This window comes from Strix uralensis, chromosome 3 (assembly GCF_047716275.1).
Source record: "Strix uralensis isolate ZFMK-TIS-50842 chromosome 3, bStrUra1, whole genome shotgun sequence".
Taxonomy (NCBI): Eukaryota; Metazoa; Chordata; class Aves; order Strigiformes; family Strigidae; genus Strix; species Strix uralensis.
In genome coordinates this window covers 73,050,921-73,077,316 of record NC_133974.1, presented here as the reverse complement: position 1 = coordinate 73,077,316, position 26,396 = coordinate 73,050,921, and the positions used below count along the sequence as shown (strand labels likewise).

Here is a 26,396-nt window from a genome sequence, read left to right as displayed (position 1 = left end):
TATTGGTTAATTACTTTAAGTAGACGTGCACATGTTTTCTTTGTGATGGTATTTCTAGTGCAAAAGTGTGCAATATTCTTACATTGATGTTTGAGAAAGAAACCGTCTATTCAGCTGAATTGGTCAAAAATTTCACAGGATGAATAATTTTCCTTATGGATTGTTCTGTGTTATAGTATGATAATACCAAGAAAACTCTCTTGAAAAAGTTAAAGAAGGTTAGTAGAAGAACACTCTGTAGCTTCCAATACCTTTTGCTGTAGTTGATTTGGATGCGACTGTAGGACCCTGTCTGAAGGCATTGATCCAAAGGCTTTGAAGGTTATTGGGTGCTCTGGAAGTTAGAGAATATCTCTCAGCTTTAGGCCAATAATTTTACTCTGGAACTAAGAGGCTCTTATTGATGAAACTTCTATCAAACAAGAGTGCCTCTGTAAAGAGTTTAGAATTCTTCAGGATTGTCTGGTGTCCTGTTTTTAATTTATTTCTATATATACACACATATTATTGATATGTATGCACGTGCATTTTATATATATAAACATACATACATACACATGTATGTGTGTATCTTTAAATGGTTGTGGTTGTGTTGCTAGTCTGTCTCTTTCTAGGGTTCTTAAAGAAATTACTTTCTCTAGCAGTTGAAATGGAGTCCTTTGCCTCTGGAGAATTTGAGACTAAGGAAACTTGCATGTACTAAATGAAAAGTAGAATGGTAATTACAGCTCACTTTGTATTTTCGTTTTGTTTAATTTACAATCTGAGGTAGAGTCAGGTGGTTGGTCATTTGAATGTTACAACTGTTACAGTCTAATCACAGGAATCTGGATTACTCATGTATTTCCTTCTTCAGGTTCATAGAAACGTTAGTGGAAGCTATTCTATGTATTCAGTTATGAACAAAAAGCCCTGAATGCAGTAAATAAAATTATTATTATAATTGTCACTCAGTGATACCAAAAGGGAAGAAATATACTGTTTTACTGTGAAATTGCCTTGTAGTGTTGATTTATTGCTGTAAATATGACCAGTGGATGATGGAAAATGTATTGATATTTCATTTAAAAAAAAGAAAACAAAACCGAAACATATCTCAGATGGAGTAGTTTTTGTATTTAAAAAACATCTGTAGATGAGCATTATGCCACATTAGCAAGATTGAATTGATTGTATTACTGTGGAAGTTGAAAGTAGACCACTATTTTTAAAACAGATTTTTGAAATATAAAATCTTGCCTGTTTATGATTTGGTTCCCCTAGACCAAATTAACTTGGACGCTCAGCAGGGACTCTATTTATTCTGGCGTAAGAACAAGCATGGAGCAGAGCATCCTGGTCTCAAAAAACTGGTGATGGTAAGAGGCCTCTGCAGTGTTCCCAGCCAGCTGAATGCCTGAGGTATTTTGCCATACAGGAAATCAATTGCAGCTGAATGTGCACTGTTTCCACTCCAAGTATATAAACAGGCCTTATGGTGATATAAAAAATGAAAAAAAAAAAATCCAGTCTTACATTCAATAGCTTCTGGGAAGTTCAGAGCAAGAACATTTGATGTTTGGTTTCTGTGGATTCTTCACTGTCACCTTTGGCTGAGTCCATAGCACAGAAATAGCTAAGAAGGAGAGATATATTAATCTTGGGGTCCTCTAGAACAGGCAAATGTAAAGCAAAGGCTTAAAGAGATTAAAATTATAAAAAAGGTATCCTTGTTCAGTTCCTGGTTGATGTTCCAGTCAATGTTGTGAAGCTGGGAAGGGTTACATATTTAGCAAAGTAGAGGAGTGCTTTCCCTCATTAGATCAAGAATCCTGAATTTTTTAGGCTTCAAGGTAGGTTAATAAATTTTGCTAGAAAAAGCTGCACCACAATGGTATCTAAATGGCTGCTCTTTGTGAAGGGGTGGAAGAAGCAACATTTTCACTTGGATATTTGTCATTCTTTGTTGACCTTGTGAAAATATCTAGATCAGATGCAGGTACCTGAGGGATCTCAGAAAGTGACCCATGGCTCTGATTTGCTTTAACACTAGAGGTGTGTCCTTCTGTTGCTCATCAGGAGACTGAAGGTTCGTTTGGATAGAGGTTTCTAGGCATTAAAGATAGTTAAGTTTAAAATCAGCGCTAACAATTTCCAGAAGGAGCATGGCCTGAAGCTTTTGGGGTTTAGAGCTTGGGAACCCAGCAGCACTTTCCTGCTCTACCACAGACTTCCAATAATGAACTGTCTGATCTAGATTTTTAAAAGATATGTAGGTAGGCACTCGCAGAGGTGGAAAGACTCTTAATGGGATTTTCGGAATCACATTAGTATCTAATTCCTATTTAAAATCTGACCCTTTAGCCTGTCTGAACCGGATTCGGCCCATGCTATGTTTTATTCAGCTACTCTTTAAAGCAGAATGGGCAGGCAGTACGGTGAGTGTGTCTTAGAGGGCATAAACCAGGGTGAGCACGGCCCTTTGCTGAGCTGCGGAGTTGTGCCCCCTTTCCTCTTAATTCCATAATTTCTACCCTCCTTTCTGCAGAATGCCAGAGATTCAACAGAGGAGAGGAAAAGTGACTCCACTTTGCCTAATCTAACAGTGATTTATTTGGTGAGTGCTCTACCAGGTAAATTTTTTAAATTATTATTTTAACTTTTAATTTTTTTAAAAAATAAGAGATGGTGTTTGTTGTGCTTCTGGCTGAGGTGATTACCGTTGATGTTCAGTGAACATACCTCAAGTTAACCGTGAGACTGCTTAGTATGCAAATCCACCATAGGTCGCTGTACTGTATAGGCCTGAAATGTTGGTTAGCCAAGATGGTGGGTTTTCTTGATGTGCACACTAGTGGGGTTTTATGCTAATTAAATAAAAATTTTGGGATACCTAAGCAGTTAGGGGAGGTTAAGTCTTCAATTTTAACACCTGTTTCTGTAACTGAAGTTTTGCTAAAGACCTGTAGCTGAAGTTTTGTTTGGGTGCTTACTTCCATCCTTTGGAGGTAGAAGTACCAATTTCGTGGAGAAACAATGGTCTCTCCATGGGGCTGGAGAGATCTGGGACTTCTGTGTTCTCCTGAGACTTCCTATGTTAATATGTCATTTTGAGAAGAAGTTGTTCTTTCGTAGTTCATTATTTTAGGGGTTTAGTTTTGTTTATGTACTCTCACTACCTGAAAGTCTTGGGGGACCTGGGGAACTTGAGAGCATAGGAGAAGCAGATTTAGATGCCATGGAAATGTAACTTGATTGTAATAACTGATTTCACTCAATGGATTATCTGAAACAAATTGACATTCTAGAAATCTTCACAATAGGGCTGGCAGGAGACTCCACAGAAAATATTAAATAAGAAGAGGGCTTTAGGCAAGGTCCCTTTCTCCCTCCTTTCTTCCTCAGTCCTGGTGCCAACCCAAAGGAGTCTTTTTTTTTTTTTTTTTTCCTCTGAAGAAATCAGGCATTCAGTGATGGGCTTTGTGGGAAGCAGCATGGACACCACTCTTTGGAAAAACCTGGTTACTTATAAATAACCTACAACAATCCTTCCAGTGCTAATGCTGAAACCAGTGTAGCATGGATTAGTTTAAAAGTTAAAAAAACCCCCAAAGAAACAAAAAAACCAAACACCACAAAAAACCCCCCTAAAAGGGACATTATGTAAATTGCCACTCTGGTTTCTGTGACCTGCAAAGGGAGTACTAATATGCTATATTAGACCACTAATTAATAGTTTATTATTTTTATTTATTATTTTACCCTGCTGATAATGGGGCTTGTAATATAATTTTGTAGTATGCATCGATGATCCAATTGTGTTCAAATGTTTATAAAATCTTAGGAGAATGGCAGCTTTGTGTTGAACCCAGTGCTTTGAGATTGCATAGCTTTAATAGATAGACGTTAGCAGGATTGCATAGCATTCAATCGAAGCTTACGTTAGCAAGATTTTACTTTCCTTTCGATCCAAGGGAGAACAGTCTCTGTAAGCAGAAAAATATTTTGTAGAGTCTGAGAGAGGAAAGACCAGAAATTCCTCTTCAATATTTTCTAAAAATAGCAAGATTTGAATAAGCTTGCATGTTTTAACATACATTAGAGAAAAATAATTGGCATGACCTAAATTCAGTACACTAGTTGTCTGTGTTATTTGCTGATAGTTAATTACTAGCATATTTTTTCATCCACAAATGTGGAGGGTCTGTACATTCCCAGGTTCCACACAGCAAATAGTTTTACTTATTTAGCTTGAAATTTGTGCATATCCAAATACATGTGAAGTATTTGCCTAGTGACCATAGAAAGTGAATTACTTGCACAAATTCCCTCTGACTCCCCCTGATTTGCATTTCATTTCAAATGTGCTGCTTGACCTTGTTTTTAAGCTGCAGTGATTTTTATGTGTTTTCATGATGAACAGAAAAGCTAAACCAGACCTTCAGACTCAGATAACCTCTCTTCTGAAAGCTGAGATAACATGGCTTGTGCATGTGTCTAAGAGGCAGAGGATTTCCTAAGATTCTCTGGGATCTGTGGCAGACAAGCGTTCACTGTGAAGTGCTTCAGAAAATTGTTGTATCAACAAAACTGGAGTGTGTGGGAATATATCAACTAAGGTGATAAGGACTAGATGCAGTGTGTTTGCTAAGGAATTAATTTTATGGGAATAAGGAAGAAACCTAAAATTTGAGGAGTGGTGTTCTGTAAAAAGAATAGCTTAATGGTTTGGGCAGATACAGCTTTGAGGGAAGGATGTTAAATCTGTACCAAATAACGACCAGTAATTTTGCCAAGTTTACTTCACATGCCAGACTTGAACTTGGAGGTTTTAAAGACATTTTTCATTCTGAAAAATTTTGGGGATGGTGGGGGAGATGTTTTATGAAATTTATTTGTATTTTGCTATTATCCATTTGATTTCTATAATGATATTGTCTGCTTTTAATTGTTTCAATCAGTTGGTGTTAGAATACACTAATCTTTGGAAAGAATGAAAATGATCTTCAGCAGCTCTTAAAATGATGACATCTGTTGTAGCAGAGAAGGAAATGTCATATCAATATACTTTGTTCTAACAATTCAGGATGAGTTTTAACGCGCGATGTGTTTATGCTAAAAGTCACTACACAAAAATTCCTCGAGCATCTGTGCATCACTGAATGCTTTGTTTAGGCCATGTCTTTAGTGGTATGAGGGTTTGCAAATCTGTGTGGGCGTGGAGAGGAATGATGTATGCCCACGTGTGAGCTTTTCTGTAAGTCGGTTCTATTTTTGGTATGCAATGGAGCAGAGGTACAGGGCAAAAATAGGGGTTCAGTTGCAATGTGAAGGCCTGTAAAAGCTTTCCTATTGCGGGAAGCGTCTACCAGGTTCTTAGAGCAGTTGCATTAGTATCCATGGCAATATTTGGTGTTTACTTTAGCATGCTAGATTAGGTCCTAATACCTTAATTAAGGCTAGCAATTTTTAATAAGTTTCCCCTAAATCCTCTGTGGCTGATTGTAGTCAGACTGAAACAGACATAATATAAAGTGCATCTCTAGGGTTTTCTGTTGTTGGCAATTTTATGAAAGCTGTCATTCTGCTTTAGAGTGATGAAGCTGACCAGTGAAAGTAGTCTTTAACAGAAGGATCCACAGATCTGACTAGACTTCTTAAAAATATTAATCCAACTAGTTTATGCCGGTGATATGTTGAAAGTCTTTAACACTTAGTACATTTGGACTAACAGTTTTATAAAACTTGTGATAACTATTAAAAAAAAGGCTTTGTTAATTGATAAAACAGCTTTTCCAGATGCTGCTTAATTCTCTTGTCAGTTCACGTGTTTGGGATTTTCTGCTGTGAAAAGATTAAATTAATGGAATGAATAATATATGAATTAAATGAATAATATAATTAGAATTTTGTATAATCTATAGACAAAGTGATGTAATTTTTAAACATTTGTATATTAAGGTGTTGAATAAAAATTCTTATCTTTATTTTTTAAAAAAGTCCAAATAGACAAGCTCACTCACCCCTATCTTTCCCCCCATGCTTGCTCAGAGTGGTCAGACCTTTCCCGCTGCCATCTCCTATTGTTACGGTCAAATGACCAAGGAAAAGTGTATACTTCCTTTTGTGTCCAGTAGATAGGGGTTCTTAATTGATGACTGCTGCTTTCTTTCTGACAGAAAGGAAATGAATGGGCAGTAGTGATTATAGCACATCTGTTGTTTTCTGGTGAGCATCCTGTACAGCAGTGAAGCTGTCTTGAAGACTACTTTTTTTTTTTTTTCCTGTTCAGGACTAGTTAATAGAGGGGGTATGGGTGACATGTGACAGTATTGTTCCTCTGTCACAGGTGTAGCCAGAGCAGAAAAACAAATTTCATGCTGCAACAGAATGACTTGTTTATATTTTCCAAATAAGTGTATTTTACAAAAAAAAAAAAGAAGTCTTGCAAAGGCTTCAGGGATATACTACGTTTTGATTGCATGGTGTAGGTAATAGTCCCGTCTTCATAGTATAGTGACTGCATTGTAGGTGTAATGCTCCAAAATCACACTGAAAATGGCTTCCTCTGGAGAAGGGGGGAAACAGCACTCATACCAAGGACCCAAAAGCTGAAACATTCATGCAGCTTTCACTACAGTTTCTAGGATGCAGTTTCTAAGTCTGTGATACCGATATCCATCTCCTGCTTTTACTTGAGCAAGTCTTTTACTTGATGTGTTGTAGCATAACACTTGGGAGTGCTGAGAAACTCACTGGGGAGCTCTGTGGTTGGTTCCTGCCCTCCTGGAGAGGGCCTGGGGACAGAGTCAGAAGTTCCCTACCTGGCTTTATAGACTGCAGAAGGGGAAGTTTTAGGGACAGATGAATGATGAAATATAGGAAAGGGTCTGGCCTGAGAGAAGGCGGCATCTTGAAGGTGGGGGAGACGGATGTCTAGGGAAATGGTTGAGAGAGGCTGGTAAAGCAGCTGGATGAAGTAGGTGCAGGATGGTAGTGGAGTGTATCACAGCTTGTCCTCTGCATCACACCAACAACAATTTTTTTGCAAATCGTTTTGTTTCTGACTCCTCTATTATAAAGGAGTGAGTGAAAGTGGGATGTGCTCTGTGCAAAACCAGAGTGTGCCTGCAGGGAACCTTTTTGTTCTCTTGCCACACAACGTGCTTGAAAAACCATTCATTGAAAGAGCTCTGTAAATCTGAATTCTTACCACTTACTTTGTTGTCCTTTGTTCCTTCCTTTTGCTTTTATCTGTTTAATTGCAGCATCTCTTGTAAGCAAGGTGGCAGTACTCTGCTTTTAACACAGACTTAATATTTTGGTACTTAAACTGATAGTGTTTATGTTGAGCTTGGATGAAGCTGATTAACTAAAGTTAGTGCACTGGGTAGTGCTGCCTTCTTGCTTGAGGATTTCTGATGTGTGTTGGATAAAGCTGGGATGCTTTTTCAGCCCTTTCTTATCACGTGCTATTTCAAGAACTTCTCTGTCCCTGCCCTCTTAAGAGAGGATCGCCATCACTTGACAAAGGAGATGCTGAAACGTACAACATTGTATCCATAAGATGCTGTTTAGCTGGAAGCTTATAGCCTTCCATAAGCTAAACAGATTTTTCAAATAACAGATGCATATGGCCACTAGAGATGGGAAAAGTGGACAAGAATATACTGTGCTGTTGGAGAACATCAGCATAGTTGAATACAAAATTCATGATATCATCAATGAATCATGCTGCAATTAATGTCCCAGTACATATGCCTTTATGGTGTTGGCAAAATGGGTGTCAAAACTGTGACCCTTCCTTTGATCTGATTTCCACTGGCACTCTAAATTTGCAGACAATGTGGAGTAATCAACTGCATAATTATCTGGCATAGATAAGGTTAAACTTCTGTCATTGCTGTTTTCCCTGATCAGATCAAACTTCAAAAAATGAAAAAACAGGTGCTATAAAAAAATTTTAAATTGGGTGAGTTTTTCCCTTCTTTCTAGTGGTAAAGCTGGTCAGTTTTTGGTTGTGGGTTGGTTGTTGGTGGTGTTTTTTGTTTTTTTTTTTGGTAGGCTTGTCTAAGGATAATTTAAGCAACTAAATAATCCTTTTGCTTTCTGAGTGAGATACACAGAGACCCTGTTCATGCCTCCAAAGCCTTTTAAACATTTAGCCAATCCCCACAGGATTTCAGACTTATCTTGCATCTGTTGGCAAGCATTATGTTGTAGCTAAATATTAGTCATGGCACCGGCCAAGTAATACAGGAAAACCCCACAGAATCAGTTGAAATCTATTTGCTCAAGTCTTGTAAATTCCATTTTATGGATCTCTTAATACATTATGGTAAGTTTTAAGGAAGATAGTAAATTGTTGATTTGAGATTTTTGCAATTCTAAGCACTAATAATAATACATCGATGTATTATTCTGTACCTCTTGCATGATTCATGAGAAACACTTGAATATTTGTGTGACTTAATGTACTCAAATTGCTGTATAGAAGTTTGCTAAAATGTTTTTATTATGGAATCCTGGCTTTGGGAACAGATGTGACTTCTTTCATCCTGACCTAAAAATGCAATGTGTGACTTGAAGCATGACTATAGATTGTTTTACAGAATTTTTGGACAGCTCTTTGAGTATTGATCCACTGATGACCGTACATACAAACCAAAATCCTATTAAGAATATAAAAATACTTGTTCTCTTGAGGCAGATATTCATTAAAGCATGATACGTAGCTGTTTAAGAAAAGAAACTTCAGCAAGAACTTCACTGAAAGAAAGATTAGCTACTGCTTTTATCAGCATGGACATCGCTTTGAAGATACTAAACATCTGGTTTCCTTCTGGGAGAATTATGTTCTGTCCACTTGACCCTTTGTAAAAGTAAATATTTTTATTAGTTACATTATGTAGGAATTTGAAAAAATATTTAATACATGAAAAGAAACCAAACCACTTTGCATACTTAGCTTCAGTTCCATTAGTACATCAAATGCTGTTTTGTTCTCAGTTCATGAGTTTCTTTTGTAATTAAAAATTATAGCAAGATGGAATTTGATAGGAAATAAATATAACTTGATTTTCCTTTCTTTCTTTGTTTTCCTTTTAAAAAGAAAATATTCCTCTTTTTCCCTTGCTCCCTTGTCACGTCCCAAGAGCGTGTTTGTAACCCCCACAGACATTTCAGCCCTAACTTCTTTCCTTCAGCTATGGCTGTAAACTGTACTTCAAGGGTAAATTCAGCCTGGATTATATTTGTTTAGTACATGATCTAGATGTGTGAAGTTACTTAGTAAGGATGGTTGTATATTTTGTATTTGGGTATTGCAGTCTTCTGTGATCAAATGGAAGTTAAAGATTATTGGAGATGTAGCTTCTAATCTTATTTCAAGGTAGAATAGAAAAGACCTTAAAATCTTAATTGTTATGTTTGTTTCTTCTATGTGGAGATAGATTACTTATGAAAAATACCCTCCATACATACAGGTTTAAACACTAATGTTGCTTGTTTTGTGCCAGTGTGAGAGTGATTGGATATCTTTTAAAATACACAATGTAGCCTTTTAAGTAAGGAAAGGCATTGGACTTTATGAAATGTTGCACTTAAGAAATTCTTTTAAAAATGAAGCCATTTAGGAATTTCTCAGCCAAAAATATTTTGTTGGAAAATAGCAATTTATTGAAAACAGAACATTTTACACAAACAGACAGTTTTCAACGAAACTATCAGCAAGAGAAGTGTTTGAGATACAGGATTGTAAGAAAATGTGGTTCAGTTCCGTGGAAAAATAACAGTATAATTTAAAACTGAAGTGAGTACTGTATCTCTGAAAAGTTTTGTCTCTTTTTTTTAATTATTATTTTTATTTGAATTACAGTCCTTCAATGGTCTCTACCTCTTCCTCACAAAGAACATGGATATTTTCAAAATTCTACTTTTTATTTTTCCATAAGTTGGAAAGATAGCTTGCTAGTTGCTTCTATTATACTGGTGTTCATTTTTGCAAATTTTTCCTATGGAAAGGATTATTCTGTTGTTTTAACGCAAACAGTCTGACAAATGTCAGACACAACACGACTCAAGTCATGACAAATGATTCCATCTATTCCTTTTTCTTCCCCATTTGACGTGCATTAAAACTCTTACTGATGACTTATCAATGAAGTTAAAACCTACTCCAAATTATTACAAATTTAATTTGTCCAATTCATTATTATTAGTAGTCTAAATTATGTTGCTTATGTAATAGACACCATAACTGCCCGTCTCTTTATGTGCCAATGTTGAGGGTTTATTAATCTTCAGGGTGAAGTGAAGCCTTTCAAAAGACTGTGTGCCACTTTTAGTCTCTTTTGAACAAGTGGATTGCAGGATAATTGAGGACACTTGTGCCAAATCTGTCTAGAATCTAAACTAAAAATACAGAGTTTTCTGTGTTTATTTTGGGAATAGGTTCATAGTTTTAAAGTTTGCCTCACATGCCAATATTTATGAGAAATGACATTGAAGTGGACTTTAAACAGCACATTATAATTTAAAATGTTATTGTCTCTCTGAAGCACATCTGGTAATGCAAGATCTAAAGCTATTAATTTGGCCAGGACAATGAGTTCTTTATGAATTGGGGCTAGCCCATTGAAATGAGTTTGCTCCTGAATTAATGATGATGATGGGTGGGGAGTTTGGAGTAATGACCATCTGCTGGGTTGTTAATGTCCAGCAGACTTCAAGAGACACAGTGACGCCTGTGGTAATACGCTTGTGCTAACCTTAGTATCTGTATTGTTACTATGCATAGAAGCTGGATAAAACTATAAAATTCAGGTGGGTTTTTTTTTTTGTGTGTGTGTGTGAGGATTGTCTTCCAGAGGTGGAAGCTTACTGCTTGTCCAGTGGAGTGAGAGTGCTCAGCAGGAGGAGAAAAAAAAAAAAAAATCCCTACCAACCAAATTTACCATTCTGTGTTATTTTCTGTTTTCCAGTTATTCTCCATTCCTGAGAATGGCTTGATTTGATTCCCCACCCCCCAGGAGAGATGAGGCGAAAAACCCAAATGCTTTTTGCTCCGGGGAGTGGAGGAGCCCCACAAAAGTGCTGTTGTGCTTCATCTGCTGTGGTGCAACAGGGCATATGTGATAATGAGATGAATCCCCAGCTCTTCATCCCTGTTGCTGCTCATTCCATGTACCTAGGTTTTAACCCAAGATGTAGTTTAAATGCCTGAAACAGTAATTCTCATAAAGCCAATTTACAACCTTTGAGTGCTGAGAGTAGTGTATGTTTCTTGATACTGTCAAATCATATTTTATCTTATCTGCACTCTTATCAGACAGAAGGATATAGAAACTTGAGTTAATTTTGTAGTGTAAATAACTGTATAAATGAAGGAGGCATGAAATTCCCATGCATGAGCAACTTCCTTCCCTGCTTGCTTGGATATTGGTCTTCAAGGTGAGCGACACAAGCCTGCTGCATGCTTGCTGGAAATGCGATTAGTAGCTGGGGGTTTTCCTTAAAATGAATTGGCAGTACTGACAGAAAAATACATACTTCATTCTGCGTATGTGGAAGTCATAATGTAAACATACATTTATTTATAAATAGGCATAATACAAATATTATCTGAAGTATTGTACTTCCTGCTGTTGATCTTTATCACTAAACGTAAACAAATAGTTTTGCCTTGATGATTCTTATATGGTAATCTGGGATCGCAAACCTGTACTTCCAAACATACTGTTCATGGTGGATGTCTTGAAGATGCCAGGGTCCATGGTGTTTTGATATGATAGGATGAATTAAAGGGTGTAAGATTTCCAAAGCGTATTTCATACTCTATATAAAGTGTTAGTGCTTAATTCATGCTGTTTTTATAGAGGGTTTTCACTGCTGTGTACAGTAACCGGCTCACACTTAAGAATCAGCAGAGCGCAGCCCAGAGGAAAAGTGGGATGTAAAACACTGCCTGATAATCAGGTGCTGGGGAACCCACGTGCCATCTCCTTCCAGTTTTGAATCAGTAGAGCATTTTAGTGTTCTTCCTAATACATCTTTTCATTTATTTCAGTTAAGTGGTTGAAAACATTTACTTTGCTTGGTAACTTATAATCTTGCCAAATAAACACTCTGCTGCATCAGTTAAAGTAGATCTTTGATAGAGTCCCTGCAGGGTGGTAAAAAAGAGCAAAACTGCAATAAAAGCCCACAAAACATGTAAGTGATTGAAATGGACTTTATTATCTATTTCAGTTTTAATACGTGCTTACATTGGAAAAGGGAAGTTATGTTTTTGTAATTACTTCTCTGAAAAGTGGAGCAGTTCACCTACTTCCTTAGAGAAATTTGCTGAATCTTCAGCTTCAGAGATTTGAAGCTGGTAGTTACAGGGAATCTGTTTGAACTAGTAATTTTTATAACAAATGAATTAATCAAATAGTTGAGTTTGTGTGTGAAGTTTGCTGACAGCTAACCTTGAAAAAAGACAAAATAATTCTAGACACACCATAAAAATTATGTTAATTCAGCCCTCCGGGGTTAGTGTAATCCAAACCTTGTTCCTTGGTTTTGTTTGGGTTCTTCCCCTTCCCATGCCATATCTATTTTGCAAATAAAGCCAAATAATGATTGACAGAAGCACCACATGGATATGTGTTTTAAAATAGATCAAACTTTTCTTACATTTAGATGTATGACTATCAAAACTTTCAAAAAAGACCAGATAATTTTGAAGCTTGGTAGTTACTTCATCTTACACTGTAGTTATTTTTAAGTATGCTGGGTTTCCATTTTCCACAAATTAGGGTAGATGCTAAAATGACTAACCAGTCTTGAAAAAATTGCCCTTTGTTTTGTAATAATTATGGTTCATTGCAGCTTCTTCCCAAACTTTAATGGCTTTTGCTTGAACTGTACTGGAGTTGGATTTAAAAAGAAAGCCTCAGACACCCAAAAAGCTCCCAGACAACAAAAACTCCCTTCCATTAAGGATCTGCTTTACATTTCATGCTGGTATTAGCCTGCCAGTGTCACAGGGATGCTCAAACTTCAGTCTTGTGTTTGGAACAGCCATAAGAGGACTTTTCTCACTACAGGAGAGCTGGGTGGCCACCTCTGAACTCTCCTTGTGGGACACCTCTTGCTCTGACACAGCTGAAGGAGGCATCCATCAGTTGTTGGGCTGCACAGGAACTGAGGTGTTGCAGAGAAAGGTGTCCACAGGTACAGAGAAACATCATTTTCTGTCTTTTTGGAAGGTTTGTGTCTGATCCATTTTAAGGGTCAGGACTGAAAGGTAGAAGTGAACCCTGCCACTGCCAGTGGCATATGCGTAAGGGAAGAGTAGTTCAGTTGAATGTAATTAGACTTTCTGCTCTTCAGAGAGTATGGTTGTCTTTTTTTTCCTTTTTTTTTTTTTTTTCCCCCCCTGCCTGTTCTTCTTTTTATGCCAGTGTGTGTCTGTCTATCTCTCCATTCAGAGTTCTTTAAATCTTTGGGGTTTGTAATGAAATTCAATTAAGAGAAAAATGTTGAAACTACATTTCAGCAAAGTTTGTGAGTGTAGGTGGCCTGAGAGAGGAGTCCTATAAGGTTACATCTGTATTAAATTCAGATGGACCTAAGGATGTTACCAGTCCTGGAAGATGGTCTGTGATGGTCATGTTCACTGGTATGATTTTGGGGAATTATAGCTAGCCTTCTCCCCAGACAGTTTCCAGGCATGGCTCAGTCCCTAATCCAGTTCAGCTATTGTTCTCAAGGGATGGTTTTTATGCACCCAGTTTTGGAGACTAAGATGGTTCATTAGCACAGATGTGGGATATTCTGTCCTTGCTTGCTTTTGTGCCCAGGAACGCTTTTTGGGTGCATCTAGTGCATTAATTTAAGAACAGACTTCATGCTTCCAACGATGAAACTCTGCAACGTGAGTTCAGCCTTTATTCAGCATCAGAGAATCTGCAGGTTGGTCCAGCGATCTTGTGAGTGTCTTCACTTTGGGGAAAATCAAGGGTCATTTTTTATTTGATGTGAGTACATCTTCTCAGTCAGCATTTCTTTGCTGTGCAGACTTTTTAGTCCTTTGCTTGGGTAAGCTTGCTCTGCAGTGTTGCTATTATTAATTTTAAAGTGAATTTCTGGATTGTTTGTTTTGTAGGGAAAACTAGGGGAGCTAGGAATTTTTTTTATGAAGAAAAGAATAATTTGGAACTGACTTGGTACTTGCTAAATTGACATGCCCTAGTGTGTCAGCACATAGTGGCAATCATTGGGCAGAAAGTGATGGTGACTTGGTGATACCCCTGGGAATACTGCACAGGCTGTGGGGACAGTGACAGGTGGGAGAGCGATGGAGCAACTGTCATCAAATCTAAAAGGAGCAAATGCTTCTTCCTCCACCTACTCCTCTTGCCTAAATGCAGTAAGGCTCGGAGGGCTGCAGGATCTCATTTGCTGATGAGATAGAGTGGTTTTCTGCTTTTTGTGGTAATATACATGGCCCTTTGTGTGTGTCTGAAAGGCAATAAGGACTTTTTTTTTTTCCCTGTTGCCCTGCTGAATAGGCTGACATCATCTCGTAGCTGAGGCAGGGCCAGGTGGTGTCCTTGCCTAGCCATGTCTCTCGCCAGATTCAGCAGAAACTTGGGATCGTTAGTATGCACCCCGTGTGCAGCAAGAATGGAGGAACTGGGATTTTTATGTACCAGGGATGGAATTACATAACTTGAAACAGCATTATTGGAGTACCCCTGGGTTTTTTTTTTGCTCAGTAAATCAGTACTTAATATTTGAATAAACCATTAAGGTTTGTAAATGCTTAGTTGTGTGTCTTGGCAGTGCTTTAGGTTTGTTCCCCAATTACGGAACTTTGGAGGCTGTTTTGCAGAAAGTTCACTTAAGTTATTTCTTCCCTTAAAAGTCGAAGAAAAGGAACTTTCATCTGAATTCATAGGGCTTAGCTCTGAAAATTCAAAAGGCTTTGGAAACTGGCTGAAGCTCTTGGTACTGGCTTGAGTAATATCTCCTTGAATATTTACTTTAGTCAAGTGTATTCAGGGATGCCCCTCCCACCCTGTCCTTATTTGCATTGATTTCCAGTACTAGATCAAACGACCAATGAAATACAAAGCTTTGCTTCTTAAAGATAGATTCCTCAGGAGTTGTCAAGCATATTCCTGCATTCTGATTTTATGTTCTGTGTTTATGTAAATTGAAGTAACTGGAAAGATGTACCCATCTCTATTGCACTGCAGAGATGTATTGCATTGCCGGTGGGAAAACACTAACTCGTGAATTTTAGTTGTGTTTGGAACTGCGGTGTTGATATACACATTATAAAAATGAAAGAACTGTGTCTGATGGTTTCTTATTGCTATAAGATTGCATGTACAGTGATTTGTGAAGCTATCTTTTTTGTATCCCCCCATGCTTCTAATACAGTGCATAATATTTGCATGTCCTTTGAAACTTCTTGACATCATTTGGTGAATTATATTGGTTTTAACTTTCTTCATTAAGGAGAACAGAATTCCTTTATATATCTGTTTGTGCTCTTTCATAATCTTCTCTATCGTGAGAAAGAATTTAAATACTTGGATACCCTTCATGCCGCCTTCTAGTGTTGTTGAAGTACACATGTGATGTGTCTTTCACTCTAGTGAAATTTTACTTGACAGGAAGAGAGACATCCCTTTATCAGTAATTTTGGCATCCCAGCTAGAACAGGGCAAACTGACTGCTGAATGCACGATTTGTTTCTGATTCTCTACTAACTATGTAGAAGGAGAAAAAGCTTCACTGTTCAGTGTGGTTAAAATGGAAAGGTAAGAAAGGTGACCTTCATCACTGATGCAAGAAGGTGGAGAAGGTGAGGAGAGGAGAATTTGGACTCCTTTTCTAGGCAAAAGATGTCTATTAGTGTACAAATTTAAAAAGCTTTGTAATCTTAACACCTCCTAAAACTATAAGGTAAAGTTAATGGAAACTGTTTGTTGACTACCGTTTAATAATCTGTATTCAAATATGATGTTTCACTATCCTTGAAATAATTTTCAGTCTAAAGCACTAAAGGATTTGGGATGATTTTTCTCCTATCTTATTGAAAGCTACAAAACAACATGCAGTTCACCAAAAAGAGGTCTGTCTTAGCACAAGTGGTGAATTACTAGAGTTGTTTCAAGAATCTTACAATTCTCTGAAAGACTCAACAATTACACACTCTTTTATAAGCTGTCCATGAGGTAATGTCAGATGACTATTTTAGTACAAAAATAGGTGTTTCTTTGTTTCTGGTTTGAAAGCTAAGTCTAAGATTTATTTTCTGAGAAGGTGAATGAAGTCTTGTCAAAGTGCACAGTGGCTCAGACTCCATGCAGTTGTTGAGAATTACTTATAAACAACTGATTTGTTCAAACCATGCCTCTTTGAGGTAGAAAGGAGAAAAACATTCAGCTGAAGGAAATCACCTTTCCAACTGTAACATTTGTAAGTGATGTTATTTTTTCCCCATGTGTTTTTTCTGAATGGAATTAGTGTTCTCATTTGGGGCCAATGAAGGTCTGCATTTGGCGATGCAATGTTTAGTAATAAATCCAGCTTTTCTAAGAAAGTGTGTTGGAGATAGGAAGCGTTATATGTTTATGGCATTACAGAGGGAGTTTCCCCGTCTAGAGAATACTGCATTTTAACCCAAAAGAAATGTTTATTCAGCAGTTTGTCAGCTGCTTCTGTCATTCTAATTCCTTTGGAAATTGTGTCAGATTAAAGATTGTTACTGTGTGTGGTTTCCCTTTTACCAGTTTTAGTCTCTGAGACTCTCTACTTATGTTGATCATAGGCTGGTGAAATCATTTCCTTTTTCTTCCTAGTAATATTCAATCTAATATTCCATATTCTTTATAGTAAATATATATATATGCATGTATATTATTTATGAACATATATACAAAAACTGGTTTGCCAGAGATTAAGCCTGAATGTTATTTGAAACTAGTTTCTCTATGCTCTGCAGTATGCACATGCATTTCAAAGCCACAAAAGTGAATAGGACTCAGTCTGCAGTTACAGAACTCTGCTGGTCTGGGGCACGTTACTCAAAGCTAATATACAGTGAGAGGGCTCTGGCTTCTCCATCACAGCTAGTCAGAGTGTTCTGTAGTGTTCTGCAAACTTTGGCTTTAGAAAATATGTTGTTTGCAAGCCATGCTTCAACAGTTGCACTCTGGAGTGACTTGATAAATAACGGAGTGTTTTTACGGGAAATATCCCAGTCTGAGTTATGAGGCCATTCATTTGGATGAACTGGAAGTGAATGTGCACAGCGCTGTTAGTTTGTCTGTTACTAATTTCCTCTTTTTTTTTTTTTTTTTTTTCCGTGTGTGTGCACTGTGTATATAAAAAATATATATATTTACACACAGATGTACATATCCTCAAAGCAGGGAGAAGTCAAAGCTAGAGGAGTGTGAAGTGGTCCTGCAGTCAGCTGCCTGAGCCAGGCCTGGGGGGCAGCCAGTCTCAGCGTTCAGTACTGGAACATGTCAGGGCTCAGAAGGCTTTAACTGTTGACTCTTTTATGCTATTTGCTGTGTTGGTTGCCTAATGTTATATACTCTGTGATGAAAACAAAACCCCAGAAATTTTCGTTAATCATACTTTAGTCAAGAAGTTAGATGGGCTTTTTCTGATGGTTGTGGGGAAAAAATGTGTTTCACAGGGTATATGTAAGTAACTTTGTTATGCATGGCTGTACTTTGGCTAGCTGTTCAAATGACAGTTTCTGGAAAAGCCAACTGAGTATTACTTGTCTAATAATTATAAAGCCCATGTCTAAACGTCTAATTTCAGCAGTAATACTGTGCTTGGGCAATAGTGGTTGAAGGAAACACACAAATGGGCTGCTTAGGAGCCCTTCTCCTGGCAGTGAATCTGTACCCATTCCTTTCCTTGCAAAATGTTATGGAGTGTTACATGTTACAGAGAGAAAAGTAGTGAAGGATCCACCTGTAAAGTGATAATTATCTGTTATCCTGGTTTTAAGTAGGCTTCCCCTTCATGAACAAGCATCAGCAATGCCAAACCAAACATTCCTTTGTATCTTCCCCTCCGCCCCCAGCTCTCCAAAGAGTTCACAGTTGAGGGGAAAAATATCTTTCTCTCTTGTTTACTTGGAATTAATGTCGTTTAGGAAAATTTTTAGAGAAGTAAATGGACCTTCTGGACAGCACTGACATTTTTTTGTCTTCCATCAGTATAATCTTATTTTGGAAGTTCTGTGGGTTTTTTCTATAATGAGGTTTGCAGTTATTTCTTTGAAAATATATACAAGCATTTTATGGAAGAGGTAAAACAGCCTAGCTGGAGTTGATGCATACTAATTGCTCTGTTGTTAGCAAACTTGGAAGAAAGTAGCAGTGCTTTGAAAAATGTGTGCATGAGAGAATAAACTTGTGACTGTGATTTGGTATGGAGCAGCATTTTGTGTTTTTCTTCTCTTCTTTTTAGAGAGCTTTCAGAAACATGTCTTTAAGTGTAGAGAAGAAATACCCCTAAAACATCTGACTTTGAAAGGAACTTGTCTGTATTTATACTCTTCAAAAGCATTGGGCTGTTCTGTAGCCTTTCAGTATTTGCTTTTGGATGCACTTTATCTCTTTGTCAAGTTGTCCGTGGATGTATTTTCAAGGTTTTCATTACATACTGGTTAAGTGAGTTTAGGAAAATGTCATTCCCTATCTCAGTGCCTTGACTCTGGCCCTACACAAAATACATACAAATGTTGTTTGTCCCATAGATATTAGTTTTTCTACTGACCTTAAAATATCAAGAGTTTCTCTGTAAGAGGTCTATAAAGCCTTCATTTAGAACAAAACAAACCCCAGAAAAACCTTCACTATTGTCATAGTCCTGTGATTTCAGGAGATACTATCCTGCATAATATATGCAGCCTGATGTCCTTACTAAGCGGATGGCAAGGTTGTTTCCCTTTTTCTATAGAGTTAAGTGTGACGGTGTTAGTGAACTTTAGCTGGTGTCAAGAAATTTCCCATAACAGAAATGGAAATACGAAAAGGAAGTGTCAGAAGGTGAAATGCATGCAGACGTGGTAAATGTGTTTCTCCCATAGTAACAAAATTCTTCAGATACATTGTAATCCATTGGTATCCATCACTGTAGTATTTATTCAGCACATAGGACTAAATTCAAATTAATTTAAGGCTTTGCATATTATAATTTACTTTCACTGTTATTTGACTTGTTTGGTACCACTGGATTCTTTGTGCTCCAAAGTTTTGCTTCCTCGCAGCCTGTTCTGATTTTATTTCCTCCACTACTTGAGCCTGTGGTGAAATGATGAATTTGCACAACAGTGGTCTTTTCCAAGACGGTGTATAGTGATGTCCTAAGCACAGGCATCAAGCAAAAAGAAAAGTATCTCTTTAAGTGCTACCACAAAACATCTGTAATAAAAAAGCAATTTGGAGGAGATTTAAAGCTTGTGAAAGCAGTTATCAGGGGCTCTTTATGTATGCCAGATACAAGTCTGGAGTATTTTTGGGTTTGTTTGTTCTTTCCTGTCTAACAGAGAAATGGGATTACAAAATGACTGTTAGGATGCTGGCTGGGTTATTGCCCTTGTTTGGTTGGTTGTTTTTTTTAATTGTTGTTGGGTTTCCGTAGGGTTTTTTTAGTGTTCGAGAGGGGCATCAGCCCTTGCCCTTAATCAGGAATCTAAAGCTGCAGCTGCTGAGCTCCAGAGACTTCAATGTGGAAAAGACTGAAGAGGGAAACTTTGCATGTGTGCATCTGTGTGACTGTTTATTAGCCAAATCAACATGTCTCCTAATTGTAGCAAAGTTCAGAACTTTGAAAAGGAATGAGAAAAATCTCATTAATTATGAGATCAACACTGCTGAAATTTTCCTCTTCAGTTTCCTTTCCTTAACTATGTGCATTATAAAGCAACTTTTGTTATTGCTGAAGTTTGACAGATTCATGTCCAGCTGGGGTTTTTTTATTTATTAAACCAGAATTTTTGGCCCAGTTAATTCTAGTGTGCACCTCACTAGAGTTAAATCTATTGCAAACCAAGACCTAATGCATCTGCAGTTGTATTTTTCTCATGAGAAAAGTTTCAAGAAAAACGTCATGTAAGAAGAGGGGATGCTAGTGACCAATGAAAATACCAAATGTAGATTTAAAAAAAAAAAAATTCATTTTTTTTAACCAAGTCAAGACACCTACCTGGAGTGTGTGTGTTGGAGGGATCAATGGTGGGCAAGGCACAAGTGCTGCTCTAGAGCTAATGGCTAGAGACTGTATTTGGCTGTAACTCCCTCAGGTGAGATGATAAAATGACTTTGTAAGTTCTTATGGTATTGGAGAATTTGTTGAGGAAAAAGTCACGTAGTCTCTTCTGGCACCTGTTACGGTTTTGGCTATGGTTTTGACTGTTCTTGCAATGTGAAAACTTGTACCCTAAACTCATTTAGTCTCTCTAGCGCTGTAGCTGGTGTATGTGAATAATGCCTTTTTGTGCTATTTCAGCACTTGGTATGTGCATTACTGAAGAGTCACAGTTTAATGGTACTGGAAATAAACTCTTCTAGTAAAGAAAATGTTGAACTGTGTGCTCTTGTCTGTGCTGAGGCATTTGGTTTTATTTTTACATGGGTTTGTTTCAAATTCCTTTTTCTTTGTATGGCTCCAATTAGCACTTAACAGTAGAACTAGTATTATCTAAAAATGAAATCAGAAAACAATGTAATGGTAATTCAATTAATATATTTAATCTCCATCTTTGTAAATTTCAGTAATGAAAACTGTTCCGTTAGTTGTTTTTTGTGGAGTAACTAGGCGTTAGTGCATTGCATGGTGTTATTGCTTAAATTGCTCAGAAAATGGTTTGCGTAGAATACATTGCTTGCTTGTTGAGTAGCAGATTTCTTTGAGTAGATGACAGCAGTATTTTGTGATACAATAGCTATACTTAGCGGCTATGACTTGCTACTGCTGTACTCATGCAGTCTGTGCCAGGACTTGCCTGTGAGTCCCTAAATATCTTGGGACTGACCTACTTATCCTACTCTTCCTTGTTTTTCATCAGAGTGTATGTCAGGCATGTCCTGTGCTGAGCCACTTACCCAAGTCTGTCTATTTTCTAAAGCTTAGATTCAAAAGAAAGTGTCCAGAGTGACAGGCGTACTGTGTGTAAGTGAAACACAATCTTTTGATGGATTTTTTTCTGTTTGTTTGTGTGGGATTTTTTAACTTTTGCGAAGACCTGGGAGGGCTGCTGAGGTTAACTGCACTGTACAAAGGCATGAGAGAAGCAATTATATGTGTATATAATTTGAAAAATGCCCAGTGATTGAGAAAAAAACTGTGGTTTATTCTGATGATGGGAAGTTTTCAAATAAGCTAAAGGTGGTATAGTGGCTTAGCTGTCAGGCTATCCAAACCCACATCCAGACTTGAGCGGTAAGCAGTACTGTTTGGTTATATCTGGAAGTTAGAAGGATTTGTAGCACTTGCTTGGCGTGCTGGCCAGAAGGGAGAGGCAATTTCTACTGCAAGTGTTTGGTTTTGTCTGCAAGTTGAGCAGTGTGTGGCACTGGAAGGAGCAGCCAGTGCCACCTGTGGGAGCTTTGCTGGAACAGGTGACTTCGTCGTTCAGAGGTGTGTCACCGTGGGAAAGAGCTGTCAGGGTTTCCTACCACCTCAGGAGAGGTGTTGAGTTGGTTTCTGTTGGCTTGCTGGAGTACAGCGTGAGTAGATGCAACGTAGGGCTGATCTTGAGCAAAGTTGCATGTGTAAAAGAGGATGTTTTCAAAAACACTCATTAACAGTTCATTTTTACAGGGAGAAAAATAACAGTGGCTAATTACACTAAGTAATTTCATACAGCCTGCACTGAAACGACTTGAGTTTGAAAGCTATTGCTTCTGCTGAGCTGAGAAACTGCTGTGATCAACACAGAGTTAATGCATCAGAAGTAAATACACACATTTCACCAATTAAAACTGACATCTTTCTGCTTAGGCTTTAAACTTACACTTCACAAGGGTATTTGGAGAGCGTCAGTTAAGGTTTTGATCCTTCTTGCTCTTCACAGAAGACCCTGTGGGGAAGCTTTCCTCTTTGTTTCACTTGGCATAGTAGCAGCATATGTTTTTAAGTAAGGAGTCTTGCAACGTGGTTGGACACTGACCAAATGCTGAGTACATCTCATCTTTTCAAGAAGTTCATTCTATACAAAGTTTGAAGAAGATGATACTGTGTCACGTTCCTTCCTAGACCTTGTATCCTGCGTTACTTTGTAAAATATATGCTGTCTTGGCTTGCGGACTGAAACACAGTGATTAGCTAGTGAACTTGGTCTTTTAGTGGGTTTGGAAAACCATGACCAAAGCCTTGGGATAGCACTGGGAATGGATGCAGAGCTATTGGAGAGACTGGAGGAGGGAGAAGACGTATACATAGCAGTTAAACCACAGAGAAGCCAGACAGCTCATTCCTTATACTAGAACATTTGTGATGTTTTTTGCAGTCAAACAGAGTGAATTACAGTAAACCAGAATGAAAGTGACAAAGGGATTCTGTGAATTCATCTTTGCTTGATGGGAAAAAGTTAGCTTTTTTGGATTGCAGCTGCAATATGGATGATTAGCTCCAGAAACTAGGCAGAGGGTGCTGTAGATTTATGCTGTTTTGAAGAAGGGGACAGGAGGGTGATGTTGCTATGACTTTCAACAGCGGGGCAAAGAATATGCAAAGGAGATTTTGCTCCTTGACAACATAGATCAGATGGTCTCGATTGGACCAGCTCACCTCTTGGTGCGGTTAAGTGTCACCTCTCTGTGGAAAAGAAGGTGTAAGGGTGACCTGGTTTGGGAAAATTGGCAAATTGTGTAGCATCTGACAAAAAAAACCCAACAACCCACTAAAAACTAAACAACAAAAAAAACCCCAAACATGGAACTTTTCTGAATGCATTGATGTGCAGGGGATAACAGGCTGGGAGATTTTTGTGGGACTTTGAAGTAGAGGATTCTTGGAGAAGGGAAACCGTAACTCTCACCCACATCCAGAGCTCTGCTGGAAGGGAATGAAAGGAGCCATTAGAATTCTATGCAATTTTGAAGGAATAAGTATTAACGTGAAATAACATTTTAATCTTAAACAAGTACTGCTATGTTACTTAGAAGGGCTGAGGGATAGTGATGAATAGGAGCAGCAGTGAGGCTTGATGGCATATAGTGGTTTGTGTCCTCATAACTTCTATCCTTTCTGTCCATGTTATTTAGAGTTTCTTTCAGTGTCACTTCTTGGTTCATGTGAAAGAACTGTGTTAGTGTTAGCATATAAACTTGCTTTTATGGTTTATGTGACCTGGGATCAAAGCTATTCTCGTGGGGTTCAGAGCAGCAATGCATCTGCTCCAGAAGGGATTTTGTAGGCAAACAAATGGCAAAAACTAGATCTGGGATGGATGTGCTTATTCTCTAACAAAGATATATGCAGTATTTAACAGACAGATGTCAAGTTCTTGTCATGCTAATGTGGGTGGGAATTTTGCTGTAGCCTTCCTTGAAGTCTGGAGTTTGTCCTGTAACCTGAGACTTTGAGTGGTGTTTTTGGGGTGCTGTGAGTGGTTCTGCATTCAGAAACATAACATCCAATACCGTTCACCCAAGAAGTGTTGCAGTCTGTCCAGGCTGTGTGTAGGCATCTAAGTGTCCTTGTTTGTTTACAAAATATTTCATGCCAAAAAACCTACTAAATATGCATTTTCTCCCCACCCACTCTAACACTTTTTTTTTTTTTTTTTTTTTTAAATTACAGCAGGAAATTCTGTTTAAAAATAAACCAGCAGATGGCTTTACTGTTAACAGCACAGTGTGTAGTGTGGAACTTCAGGGCTTCGGTTGTTTTACATGTATTGATCTGTATTCGTAAAGCACTGACTATTTAATCTGTAAAAGGCTGCATTTAAAAATGTAATACAGTATTTTAAATGAGCATGTATGTTGATTGCGAACAAAGCGGCCACAGCAGAACCTTAATATTAGTGCTGGTTGTGCCTCTGGAAAATGGGAAAGACATGCAATGTCTGTCTAAGGCACTGTATTTGAAAAGTTTTTGAAGAAATCCAGGCAACTTCCTTAAATATGATCACTTCCAGCTATTTGAAACAGATGTAGACTAGGGGCCAGGGATTTGACACAAGGAGGTTCAGGTTAGATTTTGGTTAGTGATGGTCATTGTTCAACATAAATACATAGTTGGACTCCATAGTTACAGTTGCAAACAGTCCTATGGTGAACAATAGTTTTTTTCAAGCTTCTTGATACATTTTTAGAGTACAACGATAAATTGCTGAGAGAACAAAAATGGAACAGAAGTCTCTCCAACAAAAATTTTTCCATGAAACTTTAAAATTGAAAATATACTTCAATTAATAGCTATTTTGAATAATTGGATACCCTTTAATATTTTTTTTTTTAGCAAAGTACAGTTAATTTAAGAGACGAGGACTATATTTGTCTGTGAAATGCAGGTAATCCATATTTTTCCTGAACATGCCTTTTTAAAAAGCATTTTTTAATTACTGATGTGCTATAAGTTTCAGTGTTTTCCCATGAATTCAGTTAGAGCATGCTATTGATTTAGATCCTGAGTTTAAAGGAACTGAAATCTTATTTTTTTCATAACATTGAAGTTGATCTGCAGTTTTTAGCAGCTCAAGATTTTAAAGGCAAACCAATCTACTAGAAGGAACAATAAATTTCTTCAGTTAGAACCTCCCACTATGCCTGTTTGGATGGCCCTGGCTGATTATGGCCTGTGAAAATGCATAGTCATACATCTGAATGCTTTTAGTTACTGTTAAAGGGTTTTGCTTAATTAAAAAATGTAAACAGTATGGCTGTATTTATTCATAAATTATGAATGCATATGTATTTCAAGTTCTCTTACTGGGATGTTCTGTGAAAAAGTGCTTGGAGGAGTAAAGCAGTAGGTAGCAGCTTTGAGTGATCAATTCAAAAATACCAAGTACCCTGTGGACTGCTAGAATAGCTGAGCCTAAGGTGCAGAGACAATTAAAGCTCTATCAGTGATTATATGGTAAGAGTAATTGTAAGGGTCTAACGGGACTGTTTTTATAAGGTACTTTATATGATTGATCTTGAAATTAGTAGTAGTAGTATCTCAAAGTTTGCAGTAAGATTGGATAAATGGAGATAGTTTGTGTAGAAAGTGAGCAAGAATTACTTTCTTTTACATCTTAGTAGCAAACTTATACTCCAAATACTGCTTCTCTTCTGGATTTTACATGAGTCTTTCTTGGCCTTGCTGCAGAGAGAGATTTACTTTCCTAGTCTGAGGAATAGTATTTGTCAGAGATTTCCTTCCTAAACTAAAACTAGGAACTTTATAAATACATAAATAAAAGAAGGCTAAACTTTGACTTCTGGTTTTTGAGTAATTCAAAACTTGGTATGTTACAGAAAACAAGAGCAGACTTCTGTATTTCTTTTCTTTAAATCTTTCCTCCTTCCACTAGCTTTGTTATACCTCTCAGAGAAGAAAAGCGAAATAAATATTACAAGAAATAAGTTTATCAGTGTTATGTGAAAAGAATTATTGATTCCTTGGTGATATGACTAGGAGTGATGAAATAGGCCTTTAAAGTTGTTGGGGGAAAAATAAAAGGCCATTTATTTGTGTTCAGTCTCAGCTCTGTGCTGCAGGGTGAGCCTTGGAGGTCTCCCGTAACTCTGAATCTGATGATTGTCTGAAATCTGCATGCTGAATCAGCTCTGTTGCCTCAACATTATTAGAAACAAGATGATTCAGTGGCTTCATTAGGAATTAAGGCTGTACTGCTAATACTTCCAGTGCTGTGCACTCCGTGTAGTACTGTACACAGCAGTGTGCTGCGTGAATTGTCAGCTGAGGTGAAGTCCCTGCCCCGCTTGGCGCACAGTCTCCTTTAGGCAGGGAATCCTGCTCTTTTTGAGTTGTCTTTTCTTGATGCGTCCTATCTGATCTTGAGGCTTTCATTATGTGAAATGGAATGTCAGTCCAGCTGGTGATGGGAAATTATTCAAAGGTGCTAGAAAGGAGGATACAAAATCCCAGTCAGTATGTGTTCACCACATGTTGACCATTGGCCAGTACCACAGAGGGTACATAACACTGCTGTAAGAGAGACGGGCTCACTGCCTTCCTGAGAAGCCTTTTATTCTCTGCCCACTGCTGGGATGGAAGAAATATTGGTGGTCTACAAGGTAGTAAAGCTTTAAGTTAATGGTATTTTATGTTTAATGCAGCGTAAGCAGCTCTTCCATCCCAGTTCATAGGTCTCTCACTGGAAATTCACTGAGGGGGAGAAAGTATCCAAACTCATTACATCTGGT

At 37.7% G+C, this 26,396-nt stretch overlaps 1 protein-coding gene across 4 annotated transcripts in view; it reads left to right on the top strand.

Annotated features, from left to right (window-relative positions):
• The window catches only part of PLEKHG1 (pleckstrin homology and RhoGEF domain containing G1), a 130,438-nt gene that overhangs the window by 9,859 nt on the left and 94,183 nt on the right, over positions 1 to 26,396 (top strand). For 3 of the 4 annotated variants that reach the window (XM_074862866.1, XM_074862865.1, XM_074862863.1), the window contains exon 2: positions 2,528 to 2,596. The exons of the other annotated variant lie outside the window; for it this stretch is intronic. The gene's annotated coding sequence lies outside the window, so the exon portion shown is untranslated. The remainder of the gene's footprint in view (positions 1 to 2,527; positions 2,597 to 26,396) is intronic. 4 annotated transcript variants of the gene reach the window in all.